Below are 20,878 nucleotides of genomic sequence, written 5' to 3' on the forward strand. Positions count from 1 at the left end.
CACACACACACACACACACACACACACTTATGTTGTAATGAAGGCCCACCTTTGATCACTATGTTTCCTTTTCAAAAGAGAACAGATACATGGGGCGCCTGGGTGGCCAGTGGGTTAAAGCCTCTGCCTTCAGCTCAGGTCATGATCCCGGGGTCCTGGGATCGAGCCCCGCATCAGGCTCTCTGCTCAGCGGGGAGCCTGCTTCCTTCTCTCTCTCTGCCTGCCTCTCTGCCTGCTTGTGATCTCTGTCTGTCAAATAAAAAAAAAAAAAAGAGAACAGATACAAACCTACAAACCTAGATAACAGCATTAACGGATTCTATTAGTAAAACAAACTCTGAGTTCTTTATACTATACCCACAGCCCACAAAGTCAATCTGCTTTGCCTCTTGGTTTTTTATTTTTAATGACTATATTAAATCCATTTTTTTCCTTCTCACCTTATGCATTTTTCCAGTTTATAAGTGGATCTTCCTCCCGAAAAGGTTGAGAATCGGGGAGACACACAACCGCCTTGTGAAGTTAAGGAACTATTTTAAAAACCTCTATGATGTTTCCTCATGGATTTGTTAAAGATCGATATGCTTTTGTTACAAAGAGTATTTAACATGGAATAAGTTTATACTTCATCTAACACTCATACAGAAGCTAGAAATAGTTACATCCATGCTGGAATTTTTAATCTTACCAAAATAATGTAGAGCATAAGGTCATAATACCTCCAGGATAATTGTATACGAATGATAATGCAGATTATGCCTTATGTTAACACAGTCAGAGCCAGGGAGAGTTCCTCTTCTCTCACACCTTTGATTCTACTTAGGGATCTGTGACTCTTTATACCTGGGTGTTTACAATATTCCTGAGAAAATCAAATTGCTTCCTAGTAAAAATTACCCAAGCTACTTCTTGGTGCTAACCTAGAGACACATATTATATGCTATTTTGTGGAAGAGAGAAATGAGATTTACTGCTTTTCATAAAATCAACTCAATTCATACATAGTCCCTATCCACACAGAAAGACACGCTACAGAAGTAAAACACCCAGGACTTACGATGTATGTATAAATTTACAGAAGAGAATTTTAAGATGAGGACATAACCTTAAATGACCAGATTTTCTGTTCCCATGACCAAGCAACAAATGTAATGCCCAGAACAAGGGGAAGTAGTTGATCTACAGGACCCTAACATTTTTCTCTCTGCAGCTTTTGAAACAGCTTACAGTTTCTTTATCTTTATTAGGACATTTTCCCTCATCAAACTAATGAGTCACTAAACAAAAGGCTTACTAAAATGTTTACATTTGGGAATAAACTATCTGTTAAGGCTTTAGCAGAAAAAACAAGTCATACTTTACCACTGCTTTTCAATAAAATTATCTAGGAAAAGCCAGGTAGAATTGTTGGGATAGAAACACAGGATGAGGGGCGCCTGGGTGGCTCAGTGGGTTAAAGCCTCTGCCTTCAGCTCAGGTCATGATCCCAGGGTCCTGGGATCGAGCCCCGAGTCAGGCTCTCTGCTCAGCGGGGAGCCTGCTTCCTCCTCTCTCTGCCTGCCTCTCTGCCTACTTGTCATCTCTGTCTGTCAAATAAATAAAAATAAAACCTTTAAAAAAAAAAAAGAAAGAAAGAAAGAAAGAAACACAGGATGACCATGTAAAATTCAGTGAATCCTGAGACCAACTCAAAGAAAATGTTCACAGTCCTTTTTGCTCCATAATCCTTAACATCTTTATTTCCACCCTCCTATCTTTATGGAGCTCTTCCTTCCTTCCTTCCTTTCTTTATTTTTAAGAATTTATTTTTCAGTAATCTCTATACCCAATGTGGGCCTCGAACTCACAACCCTGAGTTTGAGAGTCACAAGCTCCAAGGACTGAGCCAGTCAGGCACCCCTAAGCTTTCTTTCTTTCTGACGACAATTAAATAAGACATTCTTTGGGAATAATTTGTATTGTTATAATCAAATACTGTGCAAGGTTAAGGGAGGGGAGAAGTCGTGGAAATCTTGTGCTGTGAGGACTTAAAGGAACAACAAGAAGCATGTTAGTTGAAGTAATAAAAACATAAAATGGGCAGTAAATAATAAAGGGCAACACATACATTCATCAAATCTTCTTATGGTTCTATCTGGGCAGATGCAACTGGATGACTGTGTGACTGACGGGTATGACGAGAGCCAGCACAGGGCAGCTGTGAGGGGTGCACTGTACAGTACACCTGGGAAGTTTCTGGACAGAAATGGCTCCTTTCGAGCCATTTCCATTTGGTGGTCTTTTCACAGTGGTCAAGAACACCTTTCTTGAATTAGCAAATAGTACAATACTCTTATTAACAGCAACACAGACCTACAGTTAGAGATCAAAGGGAAATGACAGAATTCCATCCAGGGCACTCTGGAAAGACCAGAAGTACTCGGAAGTGGCAAGGCACTCTGCCCCAGCAGCTCAGGAGGGGACCACGGAGGACCACGGTCTCACCCTGCAGAAGGAGCCTCCCCAACCTGGCAGCCAGTCCTGTGTCTAAGAGACATCGGTGGTTCCACCAAGGAAGAGCTAACCTGCGTTTTTTCTCCTGGGCAGCTTCCATGTCCCAGGGTAAACTGCATAAATCCTCCACTCTATGGGGGCAGTAGAGTTCTTTCTTCCTCTTCTCTAAGTCTCACAGTTACGTACCACACTGACCCTTTCTGAACATCCTTTGCTTCCTTGGCTTCTCATTTCCTCTACATTAAGTTCTGCCTGATCCCTCCTCACAGCAGTGAAAACTCCAGGTCTCTGTAATCAGATAGTCGGCCGAATTACGCCTAGAGATCCAGGTTGTTGTTCTTCCTTCATTTCCAAAAAATTCAAACATATACAGAGGTTCTACTCACAAACAGGCAGAATCGGCTCTATTCCTGAATCCCTAACATCCCCCCAGAACAGAACCAACAGCAATATACCCACTGTCATAGCAGCATTATTCACAATAACCAAAAAGCGGAGGCAAACCAAGTCCCTATCAACAGATGAATGAATCCATGATATGTGGCATATACACACTGCAATTGCGTACAACCTTAAAAAGGAAGATGATTCTGACGCACGTTCCAATACGGATGAGCCCTGAGGACATCACACTAAGTGAAATAAGCAGCAACACAAGGACAAACACGATACAATTCCTCTCAGGTGAGGCTCCTAGGGTACTGACATCCAGAGAGAGAGAGAGAGCAGAAGGGTGGTGGGCAGGAGCAGATGGAGAAGGGATGAGAGAACTACTATTTAATGGGTATGGAATTTTAGTTTTGCAAGATTAAAAAAAAAAAGCTCCAGAGATGGGTGGTGGTGATGGTTGCACAACACTGTCAATGTACTTAATGATACTGCACTATACAGTTAAGAAAGTGAAAATGGTAAATTGTGTTATATGCGTTTCACCACAATGAAAACAAAATGAAGCAAAAACCAAAAGGCAGTTTCCACATCAGTTTTTGGCAGTTTGTGCGTCATCTCCATCACTGAGGCCTTCGGGGCGGGGAGCGGTCATTTACAGCACGGTGAGGGTCACCACCTGCTTCTGACATGGGCACTACGTCAAAGACCAAGGGGAGGCTGGGTGGGGGGTGTCCGTGCTCCAGGGGGAGTCTTCTCCCAGGCAGTGCGGTTTCTGCATCAGGAATGACTGACTCACTTCCCTTCATTGTGGGAATCAGAAGGGAAACATTTCAGGCCCTGAAGTGGGATGGGTAAGAAATCCTCCAGGTTCCCTAAATTAAGGAAGGGGAAAAGGATTAAGGCAGTGAAGAGCGCAAGTCCCAGAGACCCCACCACTATCTATCCACCTTCTGGGTTTCTGCCTCCTCCAAGTACTTCTCCCTTCCTGTTCACACTCCTGGAACGTAGCATTTTCATGATAAAAAGCTTTTCAAAAAACAAAATAACAACAAAAACCCTGCTCTACAAGGTCCTCACAGAGCCAGCCTTGCCTCCAGAAGTTTATCATTTATGATATACCTTTGTGGCCACACCAGCTCAAACCTATGGACAACAGGCTAGGATAGGAAATCAATGTTTGAATGTGCAATGATGTATTCAAAACACCTGTGGTAAGAATGGGGGCTGCACACATTTTGAAAACAGGCAACCAGACCAGAGACCGCACAGACCAAGTATGTGCAGATGAACCTGGGAGCTATGCCCACAGCCTAGAGGGTAAAGACTGGACCATGGTTCCAGGAGTGCCTCATTCCCAAAGTGCCAGGTCATGACCTTCTTACAGTGCTGTTCTACTCCAAAGCAACCCACAAGTGGACCCGGGGCGCCTTGCTTGCTGAGATAAGGAAGAGAGGAAATCTCATGCCTATCAGTCTTCACAAGAACATACAGAAATAGCAGATACTTGCACAGTGCTCATCACAAGCTGTTCTTCTAACACTTCACACTGATTTCTACCTCACAATTTCCGGTACTGTCTTATCCACTGATGGAAAAAGCAAGACATAAAAAGGGTAAGGAACTTGCCGAAGGTTTCAGGGCTACTAAGTGTGAGAGTGAGACAGCTGTCCTTGCTCTTAACCATGATGCTATCCTGTCTCTCTGAAGGAAGGGCTCTTTACATATCACTAGATAGGCAGAGAGGCCAAAGGATATTCAGCACTATATAGCATGGTAGTTCTGCCCACCCCCGCCCCCAATTTTAGCAGGGTAAGGCAGCAGAGCTTTGTGTAGAGACATCCTCCAAGTTGGGATGATGTATGAGGTCAGCATTTATGGCTCTTACGTATCAGCTCTGTGGTGGTGGACGTGTTAAATTAACCTGAGTATTTGCTCTCCACCGCACCTGCAGTATACGCCCTCTAGTCTACATACAAGGATTAAACCAAGTTCCTGGCACATCCTCAGTAAACAGAAGCTATCACAGGCTGAGCCAAACACTCTCAAAACAAGCATGTGACAGGGGCACCTGATGGCCCAGTGGGTAGAGCATGTGACTCTTGAGCTCGAGGTTGAGTTTGAGCCCTAAGTTGGGTATAGAGATTTAAATGTTGTTTTTTTTTAAAGGATCTGATAGTTACCATCTAACAAATTAATCAATATTCTATAATAAAGTAGTAACAACTGGAAGTCTAAACTGTTCATAGCCACAAACGTACAAATCTTCAACAGTCCCTTTACCACAGTGTTTGGGGAGGGATTTGGTAATTTTTCCTGAGTGTTCCCCTGGGATAGTTAAGAACCAAGACACAAGGAAAAAGAAAGAGCACAAATTAAAGTGAGCAGAATGTTTTACTTACAAACATAGCAGAGAAATTAAAGATTTTTAAAAAATGACTTTATAAGTCTTTGATTCTAGAAAGCCAAACATTTCATCATTAGTAAATCATGTATAAAAAACGAACAGCCTTCAATGACCAAAGAAAGAATATAAATTGCTTGCTGCATCTCAAACTTCAGAGAGAAACCACCTGAGGAGGTTAGCCCTCTGAAAGGCTGTGAGCCCTGCGTCCCTTCTCTCAGGATGGACCCTGGTGACTGGCACCCGACTGGCCTATCCTCAAAGTGCATAATGATCTCTCAGGGATCAGGACAGCCAAGTTCACAGCCAGCATGTTCCCAGTTCATGTACAAGAACAGGAGAATAACTGCCACTGCCTCTATATGCACACTGATGGATGTTTCCCAGGACTGTGCCAAACCAGGACCTAAGGTAACACAACAATCCAGACGCGCCATGTGCAGACAGCCCGCCTCCAGCCAGGACACAGGGATTCTCCTTCCTGGAGACAGACGTATTTTTACAACAAGCTCTTTTATTTTCCTTACAGACTGCTTCAACTATAACAGCACAAACCAAACATCTGAAATAATGAGTCACCTATTGGCTTGAATCCAAAGCACCAGGTCAAATGCAGTTTAAGCCACGTCAGTGCTTAAAAGCAACCCTAGTACAGTGAATGGACAGATTTCTGCCACCCACCATCTGCACGGCCTTTCTACCACGGTACACGATGTCTCAGTAACAGGAGACATGATGAGCAGTCCCGGCTCTTCAGGGGATCATCAGGAGAGCCCATGGTGTTCCTTCCTTCTGAAACTGTGCCTTTTTAGAAGGTATTCCAGACAAGGATAAGACAGAAAAGAAACTCAAACTTAAAGCATTTTTTTCCTGACAAGCACTCCTAGCGAAGGGCAGTATAAGAGAAAAGGGTTCTTAAATTAACAGTAATGGTATTAAGTAATATCATTCTTATTTGTGGACTTAGGTTAAATTTGTTCTGGATTGGGTAATGAAGTTGAGACACGTTTTCATTAGTGTGGAAAAAAAAGTAGCCCACTCAGTCCTCCAGCTATTGTGAACTAAACCGAAGAGAAAGATTACAAGATTTACAATAAATTACAAGCAACTCCATGTGATGCCCAAATTACACATTTTCCCTCCCTTATGATATTATTATCATGTCTGTGATTAAAGCCAGACAGATATTACTCGAAATTAAATTGAAAAGATGCAGAGCTACAAGATTACTTCTCAAGAAAGATGGAATGAGAAAGGGTCCTCACTCCAAAAGGCTAGGCTTTCAGGAAACACAAGCCTATTAACACAGTCCCACATCACCTCACAGGAGATGAGCAGCCGCCTGGAGGAAGAGCACACCGAGAGTAAATGAGCGAGTGAATAAAGGTCAAATGAACGCAGGCATGAATGAATGGTTTGACTGTACATCTGAGTAAAGCAGCTCTGGAACTGCAAAATTTCAGGAGTACTTTCCACAGGTCTTCTAACGCCCAGTCTTCCTTCAGCCTAAGTTGATCTTTTCTTCTAACTATACCAGAAATGTGATAAAGAGAAAAACAGTAAAAATGACTGATCTTCCTTGGCTAATCCTTATGATCCTTATCTAAGTCACTCCAATTCTGCTTAGGGATGAAGGTACCGTGCACCTGCTGGAAAGTATTTACTACAGCTATGTTCTGACTGTCCAAAGTGGGGCCTCTAGATCCCCAATCACTCAGAATCCAGCTAGGAACCAGAAAGGAGAAAGGGGCCCTGAGCAGGGACATGCTGTCCAGAGCAACAAGCCACATTCAGATACTGATAGAATACAATTTATAATCATCCAGAAAAGACAAATTCCTCTTTTTCATGAGAATCTTGATGGTTTCTTCTGCTCTTTCAAGTTTTTGCCTTCTTCCCATTAAACCACAAAATTAAGTGACTCTTAAGTTGCCCATGTTTCAAAGTCTGTAAATTCACAAGGAATCAAAACTGAAACATTTAAAAAGAAATTCAATTTGTAAGTAATGATTAAATAAATTGCAAAGTAATATTTAACACATCAAATGTGTTCATTTTGTGGGTAAAATGCCAAGCCCAGTTCTCAGCCCTTGCTCTGTATCAGAATCACCTGTAAGACTGGAAAAAGTAAAAAATAAGCTACTACCGTGCCCCAAAGATCAAGTAGGAGGATGCAATACCTCCCCCCAGAAATCAAGTATGATTTAGGACCACTTTCCAGAGATTAAATATGATGACCCACACTGCCCTCCGGAGATGAGGTAGGCCTGGAATGGAGTGGACACAGCCACCAGGCAGGAAGCCAGGCAATAAAGTTTCTAAGCCTGGCTTTTCACTTGCCATGTGACCTTGGGTACAACACATCTCTTCTATGTGTTTCCTCAATTCTAAAATGGAAGCACTATATCAAATAACAACGAAGTCTCTTCTAGCCTAAGACATATAAATTTTAAAAATTATCTCCCAACCCTAGAAACTTACATCTCTTAGTACCACCTATAAACCAGGAGAGGAGAAGACAAATGTACCAAGCGCATCCCAGGGTACACAAGTAGACTGATTCAACAGGCTCAAAGGATCTGTGTGGGAAACTGAGGAACTGACCATGGACAGGAGGCTTAGAAAGTCACAAAACTCTAAGAACACTTCCCTCCTTTCCTTTTTTGCCTTTTAAGGAACAGAACAAAAGGAAAGCTGGAAGGAGAGAGAAGTGACGTAAGGGACGGTAAGTTTAGCGCATTCCATGAACATCTGTCAAATGTACATCATGCTGTATTACAGGAATAAAAAGGAATAAGAAGATTAAAGTGCAGAGCAACAAGGTCCCTGAACTCCAGGGCTTTGTGATGGAATTCCGCGGCTCTCCAGCTACATATGCATCAGTATCACCAGGCAAGCTTGTTAAAAAATACAGATGTTTGGGTTCCACCAACTCATCCCAAACATAATAAGTCAGAATTACTAGGATACAGAGCCCAGAAATGTTTCTGCTGCTCACCAAAATTTGACAACCACAAACTAACAACGAAAGCCAATTTTTAGATAATGCCATAAGTATACTGGCCCCCGAAGGCAACTCTGACTTAATTATGGAGAACAAACACAGGTTCAGACCCAGGATCCCACACCATGTGCCAAGGTGCCCTGGAGAGTCACAGAGAACTCACAGGAGGACAGAGAGGATTCCAATTTCTCAAAGAAAACACAGTGAAGTTTTGGACAGTGAATAAACTACTAGTTCATATTAATTCACAGATTACATTATATGACATCATCCATATGTTTGTGAAAAGGTGGGTTTTGGCTTTTTGGGTTGTTTTGTTTTGTTTTTGCAATTCCGGTGATAAAAATTTTATTTGAAAATCAACATTTTTTGTATTACTTGAAAATATTTGAAAGGTTTTTTTCTGAAAATCAATACGGAGAAGAAAATGTGTGTGGCAGTGTCTACTCTAATTCCAAGGTTTGGCAGCTGTGCAATGTCCAACAAAGACATGTTATTAGTAAATAATGGTACTTAAGAATGAGATAAATTTTTAAATCTTAAGAGAAAAGCATGTTTTATTTATAATTTATAGGGCTTACTTTTTCAAATGACAGCTCAGTTATTAGGACATAAATATTTACTAAATTGTTTATGTTTAACTACTTAATAAGCAAAACCGTTAGGTGTTTCTTTTGAAAAAATTATCAAGACACTTAAAGCACCATGAAGAGAGAAAATCTGGAATCTTCTGGGTCAATACAACTTTACAATGAGATTGTTTTCACCATACAACTTAATTCACTTGATCAAAACAGATCCAACACTGCATTCTGACAGAGAAAGCATTCTGGAGGAATTCCAGAATAGTGCTTTTCTAAGTATTCTCAGAACAATGGATAATCATGAATGTCTATCCACTGATTAGCCAAAAACTTCATAAATTATTTTCTTCCATGTTATATTTCAAATAACATTCCAAAGAAAAACATGGTAAGCATTATCACATTTGTGCTAAGCCTTCAAACATGAGATGGTCCCATTAATTGGAACATTCAGACCCCTTGGATAATCTAAGCATGGTTATGCCTGGTTTTTCAAGCAACAAGTCATAGGTAATGCTGAGCTCACTGTAACTGTTGGTATCATACTGCTCTCCAGTACTTTTGGGCACAGCAGTACTATTTGTTTTGTTATACTACACCATTCTTTTGTCCTCCCAAGTGTTACAGACACGGTTTTCTTTTTTTAAGTTTATAAAAAGATTTATGTATTTATGAGATATAGTGAGCACGTGCATACGCATGCAGGGGGAGGGGCAGAAAGGGAGGGAGAGGGAGAGAAGCCCAAGGAGACTGCATGCAGAGTGCTGAATGGGGGGCTGGATCCCACAACCCCAAGACCACGACCCCAGCGGAACCAAGAATCCGTTGCTCAACTGACTATGACACCCAGGAACCCCACACTTATTTTTCAATTAACGTGAACTGGGTTTTGAGTCTGCCTGTCTATTCAGGGATTCAACAAATAACAAACATTCAAGGCTTACTGCCTAGCCTGGGGATCCTGTCTACTTGTGACCTGGTACAGATAACGCTATCACGGTGAGTGCTTCTGAACCCTGAAATTGGAAATTTTTCAAATTATCCCCCAAATTACTAACAGTTTTTGGAGCTCTCTTTGGGAAAGCCTGGCTCTCTTCAGTCGGTGGAGCATGCAACTCTGGATCTCAGGGTTGTAGGTTCGAGCTCCATGCTGGGTATAGAGATTACTTAGAAATCAAAGGGAGGGAGGAAGGAAGGAAGGAAGGAGGGTAGAAAGGAAGGAAGGAGAAAGAAAGAAAGGGGGGAGGGAAAGAAGGAAGGAAGGAGAAAGAAAGAAAGAAAGAAGGAAAGAAAGGGAGGGAGGGAGGGAAGAGAGAAGGAAGGAAAGAAGAGGGAGGGAGGGAAAGAAAGGGGGAGCAAGGAAGGGAAGGGCTAAGGGAAGGGAAGGAGAAAAGCAAAGGAAGGAAAGGAAAGAAAAAAAGAAAAAAGAAAATGCCTGAAAACACAGAATTTCTGAAGGGGCTGTTCAGAGTCAAATCTCGGACTATAAGAAAATTTTAAGGGACAAAGCCAATCTTAATTGTGTCCCTTAACAATTAATCTTTCTCTCAGATGAATAAGGAGCAAGCAGTACCCTCTTCAGAAAGAACTACTTCCTAGGGAAACAGACATCAAACGATGGGAGCTTTATCTTGTGTGAAAATTACACTGAAAGACTAAAGTTGATAGCAATGTACCTACTAAATTCCTAAATAGTTTTGAAAGTCTCAAGGGGGAGGTTTTTCATTAAGATGAGCCTTTTAAGACAAAAATTTACAGAGCTGTTCTTGTCAAGCGAGCAGACTAGATACTAATTCTAACGAAGCCCCATTCTTTCACCTTATGCTGCCAGCTATGGCCATACCAGCTTCACATTAGGAGTTAATCAGTAAGCTCTTTCAGGTTGGGGCTGGGGCTGGTGAGAAGTTAAAATTATGACCTGGGTCAAAAGATAACTTCTCTGCTAAATCAAATCATAAAGCTTTCAGAGAGATAAATGACTAATGAATGCATGCAAACAATATACTTACCCCCCAGGGAGATATTATTAACAAAATACTATGAAGTTGGTAACTAACGTGAATGTTCTGCTGAGAAAATACTTTCCACAATGGAATATCAATAGCAGACAACCAGGACAAAGCTCCCTTCTGGCCTGTGTCTGAATCCAAATTTAGCAGTTTAAAGGAAAAAAAAAATTCACCAGAACTCCGAAAACACTAAAAAGTAAAAGGAAACAAATGACAGTTGACCAGCATGTCTGCCATTTGCCCAGTCTCAACACAGGAGTGACCCTGCAGGCCAGGGGGGCACTCAAGTCTGAAAGACCCAGTAACAACAGGCAGAGAAGCCTCTGAGGAAGAACTGTGGAAACACAAGGAAGGAGAACAACGCCTACCATTTGGTCTGGTGATGAAAGGCAAAATGAGGTGTCACTTCGGATGATAAATATTTGTGAGGGTAAGGTAACTGAACAGATGCCTTTTCTTGAAGCAGTGATGTGGTTTGCCTTGAGATTTATGATGCTGAGGTGATTTTACTATGTTCACAGAACCACCACTGAGAATTCAAATCCCAGAGCAGAGGGTCCCTAGAGTGCAGAGCCATGGATTGTTCCCTGAATTCTTCTGCTCAGAGGAAGTGCCCAGTAGCCACACACATTATTCTCAGGTGTGTGTATGAATTAGTACCCATGGGCAAGAGTCCCTGTGAGGTAGGCAGATTGCCCAACAGGGAGATGTTGGTTCTTTAGAAACAGATGAAGAAATTTAGTAAGAGTATTAACCATCTCTATGTAGCAAACTTATGCCACCCATCAATTCAACAGCACTAGATGAAAAAAAACAAAACAGAACTTTTCCAGCCCCTCACCTGTGTTCCCCAGGGCTAGAGTAAGCACAGAATAAAAGTCTCCATGTTGGCTGCATTCTCACCAGGCCACCCACTAACCTGCTGGAGAAAGAAGAGACGCCAGAGGCTGGAAGGGTGCAGGGAGCTAGTTCTCTGACCCATCAGTCTGCTCCCCAAAAGTCATTTGCCTCAGAGCCTCAGTTCATATCCAGCAGATGGAGACCATCTCATCCCTGGTTAAACACTGCTGAACAATTGTAAATGTCGTGGTTGAACTTCAATATGAAAAAGTCGGTGAGTGGGGAAATTTAACTCTTTAAAATCAAAAAACTAAAAACTTTTAAAAATAGATATTTATGTAGAAAACACATAAACACCCTCCCCCCCCACACACATTTAGACTCTTGAAAAACACTGATGGAATATGTTCCAAATTTAAGAGAGGTTCCACTGGGGACCCCTGGGTGGCTCAGTCAATGAAGCATCTGCCTTTGGCTCAGGTCATGATCCCACGGTCCCAGACTGAGCCAGTGTCAGGCCCCCTGCTCAGTGGGGAGTCTGCTTCTTCCTCTCCGTCTGCTGCTCCCCCTGCTCATACCTGTGCATGCTCTCTCTCTAATAAATAAATACTATCTTTTTTTTTTTTAAGATTTTATTTATTTATTTGACAGAGAGAGATCACAAGTAGATGGAGAGGCAGGCAGAGAGAGAGAGAGGGAAGCAGGATCTCCGCTGAGCAGAGAACCCGATGTGGGACTCGATCCCAGGACCCTGAGATCATGACCTGAGCCGAAGGCAGCGGCTTAACCCACTGAGCCACCCAGGCGCCCAAATAAATACTATCTTTAACAAACAACAGCAACAAAAAGGTTCCATTAAAATTTCCAGAAAAGGAAGGCCTACCCAATACATACTCTGGAGAGAGGATGTCACGTCATTGATTCCAAAATACACACATGGTTAAAAGGGATGATGATGGCAACGAAGAAGGGAAATAAGAAAAAAAAAATTAAGGCCCACATGATGTTGATGCTTCTTTAACTTTTTAAAATTAGGTGGCTATAAGACAGAAAGATTTCTATTAATGTCACAGGAAAGGAGAAGATGCAAGATTTTCTTACAATACCCAAACAAATTAAAATTTCCATCCACCGCCTTCTCTAAAGGCATTTTATTCAAGCTAAGGAAACAGGATTGAAAGGAACACATCCTTCTCAAATTCTACTTTTATTACCCAAACAGAAAAAGTAAAATGCCAGAAAAAATGGTATGTTTGCTGCATAGAGATAGTTGATATTCTTTTTTTTAATGTTTTTTAAAAATATTTATTTTAAAAGAGCATGAGTGGGAGGGACAGAGGGAGAAGGAGAGAGAATCTTAAGCAGTCTCCACACTGAGCACAAAACCTGACACAGGGCCCCATCTCAGGACTGTGAGATCATGACCTGAGCCAAAAACAAGAGCTGGATGTTCAACCAAATGCCCCACCCAGGAGCCCTGGGATGGTTGATATTCTTATTAGATTTGTTCTCTTATTTGTTCTTGAAGAACAAGCATCGGCCCTGGGGCCAGGGGTGGAATCACAGAAACCCTTGACCATATCCACTTATATACAAACCTGAGAATGAGCACATTGCAAGAACCAACCCCGGGGAGAAGAATGCAGACCCAGAATTCAGTCAACACACCCAAGAAGCATCCTAGAGCCCAAGGACTTTGGGGAACAACTTGCCAACACTGCATAAACCTAACTCAGAGGCCTGCTACCACAGGGCCCCCCAGTCAGAGTAAATCACGGCATCTCTCCACTCACTGAGCATCCAGTACCAGCGAGGCCTAGGCCAAGTAATGGCTCTGCAGCATAGTACTGCAGTTAGAGCTCACCACCACCCCACGAGGCAGGGGCTAGTACATGCACAGTAGGAAGCTGGAGGTTCGGAGGGGTAAAGCAGCAGATGTGACCCCACGCCTGGCTAAGTGTGCAGGCTGGGCTCTTCAGCACCACACTGAACTCACTTATTGACCAACCAACAGCACACAAAGTCTCCCTGTAGGTATCTGAAAACCCGGTCTCTTGCCAGTGAAAAGGTTTCCAATCTCAGAGACAATTCTTTTCACTTGTGGTCATTTTCTCCTTTCTTAGAGCAACTCTTCAGAGGACCCTTGAAGTAGGAATATGGAAGAAGAGCGACATGAGGCCATATTCTTTACCAGGGATTTCTCTCAGGGGAAATATATCCCTAAGAAGAACCCCGAGGTAGGACGGGAGGGGGGGGTTGCAATCTACTTAAAGATATTTGCAGCAAGGGCACCTGTGTGGCTCAGTCAGTGGCATGTCCACTACTGATTTCACCTCAGGTCATGATCTCGGGGTAGTGGAATCAAATCCTGCGTTGAGCTCCATGCTCAGCAGGGAGTCGGCTTGAGATTCTCTCCCTCTCCCTCCCAGCTGGGGCGCATGCGCGCGTGCTCTCTCTCTCCCTCTTTTTCTTTTTCAAATCTTTAAAAAAAAAAAAAGTTGGCAGCAGGATTATTCATACCAGCCTCAAAAAGGAAAGAGTATGAATGTCCTATATATGGGGCTAGTCAAGCACACCATGACACCTAAAATGATTAAATGCTAAATGGACTATTCAAAATGAGAATGCGGTTAATGCAGCTATAGGGAATGTAAAATTACAATAACGTTCAATATTTTAAGTGCAATACTATGCACCCACCACTGAAAACCATTTAATAGTCCCACTCGGATACAATTTCAGAACCTAACCATAAAGTGATACGTGAGAATTCAATCAACCACAGTTTGTTACAGTGGTTTAAAGCTGCTAAAGAAATATAAACGATAGAAAGTCAAAACAGAGACCAATAATAGGTTGCCATATGATCAGAGAAATTTATATTCATGCCAACAACACATACACATTCGGATCATGGAAGTTAACTTTTTAAAAGATTTTCATTTTTAAGTAATCTCTACACCCAACGTGAGGCTCAAAACCACAACCCTGGGATCAAGAGCCGGATGTTCCGCCAACTAAGCCAGCGAGGGGTCCCTAATTTCTTTATCTCTGTTATTAAAATACCTGTCTACTCTATAGCTTTTTTAAAAAAATATTTTATTTATTTATTCATGAGAGAGAGGCAGGCGCAGAAGGAAAAGCAGGCTCCCCACAGAGCAGGGAACCAACGTGGGACTTCATCCCAGGACCCAGGATCACAACCTGAACCAAAGGCAGACACTTAACCAACTGAGCCACTCAGATGTCCTACTCTACAACTTCTTGAAAGCTGGCTTTAAAACTTTTTTTTTTATTTTATTTATTTATTTGACAGACAGAGATCACAAATAGGCAGAGAAGCAGGCAGAGAGAGAGAGGAGGAAGCAGGCTCCCTTTTGAACAGAAAGCCTGACGTGGGGCTCCATCCCAGGACCCTAGGATCATGACCTGAGCCGAAGGCAGAGGCTTAGCCCTCTGAGCCACCCAGGCGCCCCGAAAGCTGGCTTTAAAATAAAATCAACAGTCTCCCCAGGGAGAAAGGAGGTATGAGATTCTGTATCAGTGCTGCTCAGGAAACAGTTCCTTTAATCTTCTTTATTTATTTCAGTCTTTGCAGTTATGAACTCTCTAAATTCCTTTTATTTAAATTGTAGCACTAAGCCTAGGATTAAAGATGCAGTGAATTTTCTGATAGAATGTGCTTACAACAGTTTTGTACTTGAGTAATTTGCTAAACGAACCTGTACGAAATAATGTGTCTGGAAATTCACCTTTTTAAAATGTGTTTTATCAGAAAATGGAATAGGAGGTTTCTATTACACTTCTGGTAAGAAAAGGATATCCAGCCCCATTGTGGACTTTGTATGTGTTAACAGGCTCTGAAGCCAGGCAACAGAAGCCATGGCATGGCTGGGTTTCAATTATGTCTTCATCTGCACTAGGAAGAGGGGTTTGATGAGAAGTATTTCAGGGCACCTGGGTGGCTCAGTGGGTTAAGCTTTGGCCTTTGGCTTGGGTCATGATCCTGGGGTCCTGGGATCGAATCCCGCATTGGGCTCACTGCTCAGCAGGGGGCCTGCTTCTCTCTCTCTCTCTCTCTCTCTCTCTCTGTCTGCATCTCTGCCTACTTGTGATTTCTCTCTGTCAAATAAATAAATAAAATCTTAAAAAAAAAAAAAAAAAAGAAGTGTTTCAATTAACTGTCCATAAGCTGACAAGAGCAAATCTTCTACAGGACAACCAGGCAATCACGCAACTTTGAGCTCTGTCAGGTGTTAGGAGCAGAAAAGCAGTGATACATGGCCCAGCCTCGGAACAGGACATGTGTCTGGGAAAGAGATGGCACCACAGCGTCCTTAGCCATTCCAGCAACCTGTTTCACGGACCCCTTCTCCATGCTGTAGGCTGTCAGTCCTTCCTTCTACCACCCTTCAAAATACTCACCAGGAATTTTAGGATCTTTTTACATAATCATTATCACCACTTTGACCATGATACTACCTATGCTGGACAGAATTTAGACAAATCACCTTATGACACACTTGGTTTCTACAATAAGCAAAAATCACAGAAAAGGCAGTGCCTTTATGCTTCTATTTTTAAGGTAATAATTTTAACTAAACCATCTTTACTGACTCACCCCCTCCTTTGATCTGTCACAAATTTACCTGAGGAACCAAGACACAATAGCCTGTATATCAGTTGTCTTCGGATTAATCAGTTCCACATCTCAGAATTCCCCCAGAATTTAATATAATGGAAAAATTAATCATTTCTGCATAGTATTGTCAGCAGACAATCTTAATTACCTTATGTTTACCATCTGTTTTGAGGTCCTTCCAGTTTTCACATTTGCTGTTTAACTCTCACGACCCCTGCATACAGTGAAATCCCTTTAGTCGGCCACACTGGCAAATACATTTTACAAAACCAACATCTCCGATATGAGCTCTGATACAATAAAAAAACAAACTGGGTGTCATCAACAAAAGTCCTGTCCTAGAACACGTAACTTAATTCAACTCAACTAATATTTACCAAATGCCTACCATGCCCTACCCAGGCAATGTGCTGAGTCTGACTTCTTGAAGGGAACAAAACCACAACATAAAAAATTTAACCACCTTATGTATGTCCCCAAACATTAAAAAAAGAAAAATAAAAACAAAATGTGGTCCATGATATCCACAAGTCTGGCGACCGCTCATTTAAAAAATTTTACGGCCCCTTTACACTCCCTATGCCTCAGCAACCACCTGGTTTCAGAAGAGTATCTCTAGAAGCAGCCACCAGGGACGGAACCATGAATTGCTGCTCAGAGCTATTTAATGTACAAGACAGAAATGTATTAAATGGCAATGAAGGAGTAATTACTAAATGGTTCCCCTGGGGCTCAAAGAGCCAGTAATTAACTGCCATTTACTACACTAAGATTGTGAGTTATTAAATGGCACTAAAGGAACAGTCCATTAAATGGCACCTTAGTGTCCTGAAAGAGTCATTGCCGTACAACTCAACACCAGTATGCTCAGACACTGGGGGAATCCGCTGTTTGCTGGAAAACAATGTGCACTGTCACCCAGTACCAGCTCCAGCCAGAACCCCAACATGTGGTTAGACGGCTGATCACGGACTTCATTCAGTGACCCCTCCGAGAAGTCCCTGGCATTCATTCCGCCTGCAGTCTGAGCGCAGGGAGTGACAAGACCACAGCCCCACTGAGTCTATCACAGTCCCACCTCTGGTATCAATTCACACCCAAAGTTGTGGTGAATCCTTTCACAAAGGGTTTATAGTCTAACATGAACAAAGAACATTTATTTATTTATTTATTGAACAAAGAACACTTAAAAATAAGTCATGATCTAATTACAAATAAAATTTGCCATATTTACTGTGCCAAACTCCTCTAAAATGTCTTTTTTGTGCCTCCTACTCACTCTTCTCCTCTTGGTTCCCACTTCTCGTTCCCATTTTATTCGAAATTAGGCTCATTCCCTAGCCATTCCTTTCTTCCAGTTAGTGAAGTTACTCCCAGCCTTTTAAATCAAAATTCAACAGGAAAGTCTATCCCCTCTAGAAGTCTTTACCTGATGAGGAGACAAGCCACTGAAAAACTCTCCCAAACTACTTTGAAATCATTCCCTCAAAATCCAAATAAGTTTAAAAAGAAAACTAAGTTGGGGCACTTCGTTTGGCTCAGTCAAACATCCAACTCTTGATTTTGGCTTGGGTTATGATCTCAGAGACATGAGATCGAACCTGGCATCGGGCTTTGCACTGAATGTGGAGCCTGCTTCAGATTCTCTCTCTCCCTCTACTCCTATCCCTGCTCCTTCTCTCTCTTTAAAAAAACAAAAAAAAACAAAAAACAAAAAACAAAAACTGAGATGGTGTTTTTTTTTCCCCTAAGCTAAAGCTGCCTCCATCTTGTTATTGCAATAGTCTCAACAGGGGAAAATCTACCTTTCTTTGATCTATGGAACACCCAGACAAAGGATGTTCAACGTAACCAATGTTAAACATTGAATCACTCTGGCCTGTAAAAGAATACACACTACAAAAGCATTTTAAGATGATAGATGATAGCCCTATCATTAGATGAACTCAAGAAAGTGTGAAAGAAAGATAAGCAATTAACCAATGAACTGGTCAAAGCTTCAGGTGACACAGAGGATGGAGAGATGAGATCAAGGAGATAAAGTTCAAAGAGGTGGAACAACAGGTCATTAATCACATGGGTCTGTGAAGTTTCCCCAGACTGAAACAAATGGAAAAAACATTCTAGAAGAAACCAGAGACAAGTCATGAAAGTGGTGCTTCCATTGAGGAAAGGCCGGAATATTCACCTTCAAATAAGAACTCGTTATTTTTTTTAAACCCTATCGGATTACAAAGTCAAATCTGCTACTTTGTCAAAAGCTCTCTTTAGCAAAGTTTTAGAAGCAATATGAAAGGACGGAGCATGACAGATTGCCACAACAGAAACTGAAAAAGGGCACTGGCCTTAACTGCACAACCTCCAATATGATGATTAATTACGATCAAAGTCAAAAGAAATTTCTATGTAGGAGCCTAGGGCAGGCTGCCCCAAATGTACCACAGTGCCATACTGATTATTTTGAACTGAAGCTACCTGCGAAACAGCCAGTGTAAGAACACTCAAACCTTCCCCTGTCCCCCGGAAAGTGGGAAATAAACCTCCCATATGAAAGGTGCCCTCCCTGGACCATTTAGTGAAAAGACCTTCTTGTCACCAAAGATGGGGACTTTAAAGCTGAGAAAGCTATAGAAACAAACTAGGTTACTTTTTTACTCATCTATTACCTCAGCCCAAATTCCAATTAGAATAGTTTTCTAATTAAAACTCCCAAACATCTGTTTTCTTTATCCTGTCAATTCCCCACCAACTTATTGTCTCTTTGTCTAAAATGTTTAAGATCTGCCTGACTTTGGTCATTTGCTTGGGTCCCAATTTCATTATCGGGCCTCTGTGCACACATAATAAAACTTGCGTTTTTCTCTCCTGTTAATCTGTCTCATGTAAAATTTAATTCTCAGTCCAGCTAGAAGAACCTTAGACTGAGGAAAATTTCTTCCTCCCATTTAACTGCAAACTAAAATGATGTAAGGGAAAATATAGACTGGATATACATTTTAGGTTCTTAAGTGACTTAGGTCACTTAACCAGTGAAGCTACATCCAACATTAAGCCTCCCCTTAATTAGTTATCCAAAGTCTATTTGCCAAGGAAAAAAAAATGGTAAGAGTTCGGGAAAATTAATCATTTAAAATACATTAAAAGAACAGCATTAAAGAAAGTCGGCAACAGGTTTCCTTCATTATGAGACAATAAAAATGGTTCAACATTTCTGTAGGTAGTCTGTCAGACTGCATGAAAACCCAAAATAGTTATTATATCGTGACTCAATAGTTCTAACCCATTTATCTTGTGAGACAATTAGAGTGGTACAAGGATGTTTAATGAAGCATTATTCATAACAGGGAAAATGTTCCATCTTTAAGAGACCAGTTAAATAAATCACAGCACATTTGCACAATGGCATTTATATCAGATATTTAAAAAGGAGGAGTCTAAATTTACTGACATGAAAAGACTACCACAATCTATTGTGAAGAAAAAAACGAGAACAAGGCCTTATAATATGATCTCATATTTAAGGCTGTAAGTTGTACGTATGTGCATAGTGATCCCAAAACATAAGGGCAATAATTATCTTTAGAAGGTAGGTACTTGGCATGGTTTGCCCTTTACTTGTACTTTTACATGTTGTTTAATCTTTCCAAAAGAGCATTTCTTTAAATAAGAGGGGAAAAAAAAAACACATATAACTTAAGTTTCTTTATATGGAGAGTGGAATCATTGATAGATCTACATATTTTTTTAAAAGAACATTTTTCTAGAGAGACTAACAGTCCGCCTTTAATATAGAATGAAAATTCACTGTCGTCCATCAGAAGCTCGTGAGAGGAGCTGGCCTGAGCCTCAGGCTGGGCGAGCAGACCCCAGTGTAATTGGAATCGACAACTCACACTGCCATGGACAGAGCTGGCAGAGACACCGTCCATGGTCCACCTGCCTCCTCATTATAGCACATGCTCACTTTTCTGCTCTGGGACTTTGGGAGAGGCACGGTGGGACAGAAGGTACGGGCTCAGAAAATGCCGGCTGGGCCCTCTGGACTCAGCCCATGGACCTGAGCGGTGAATCGCTAAAGGCAACTTCACCGGAAGGAGGAGGGAGGATAGAGAAAACGAGCAGTGCTGGGCCTGCTCCACTTTCCCACAGAAGCAGCCAAGTGGCCGCTGGGAAAGACAGTCTGGTTAAGATCAGTAGGCATGCCCACCAGACACTGGCAAGATTCCACCGAGGAGCAAAGGGTTGAAAGCACCAGTTAAGAGGTCCCTAAGAGGCCCAGTGTGGATCCAGAAGAGCAGTGTGCCCTGGAGGAGGTGTGGGGAGGACGGCACCAAGCAGAGCAAGACCACTGTGGGCTGACATAATATAAGGAAAGGCTTTCAAAGAGGAACTCAGCCTGGGCCTGAATTCCTGTTCCGTGCCAGTCTCTACACCCAGACAGGCGGAGAATCGTTATCTGGTCCCGGCCCATGGAGCTTCTGGGCTTCCTTCTCAGTGACATACCACAGCCTGAGG

General features: G+C 42.0%; 1 protein-coding gene across 5 annotated transcripts in view; it reads right to left on the bottom strand.

Moving 5' to 3' along the window:
* LHFPL2 (LHFPL tetraspan subfamily member 2) overlaps window positions 1-20,878 on the bottom strand; it is a 248,938-nt gene that overhangs the window by 101,296 nt on the left and 126,764 nt on the right. The window contains exon 1 of one of the 5 annotated variants that reach the window (XM_047731758.1): window positions 16,512-16,613. The exons of the other annotated variants lie outside the window; for them this stretch is intronic. The gene's annotated coding sequence lies outside the window, so the exon portion shown is untranslated. Of the gene's footprint in view, window positions 1-16,511; window positions 16,614-20,878 lie in introns of those variants that run through there. 5 annotated transcript variants of the gene reach the window in all.

This window comes from Lutra lutra, chromosome 5 (genome assembly GCF_902655055.1).
Source record: "Lutra lutra chromosome 5, mLutLut1.2, whole genome shotgun sequence".
NCBI lineage: Eukaryota > Metazoa > Chordata > Mammalia > Carnivora > Mustelidae > Lutra > Lutra lutra.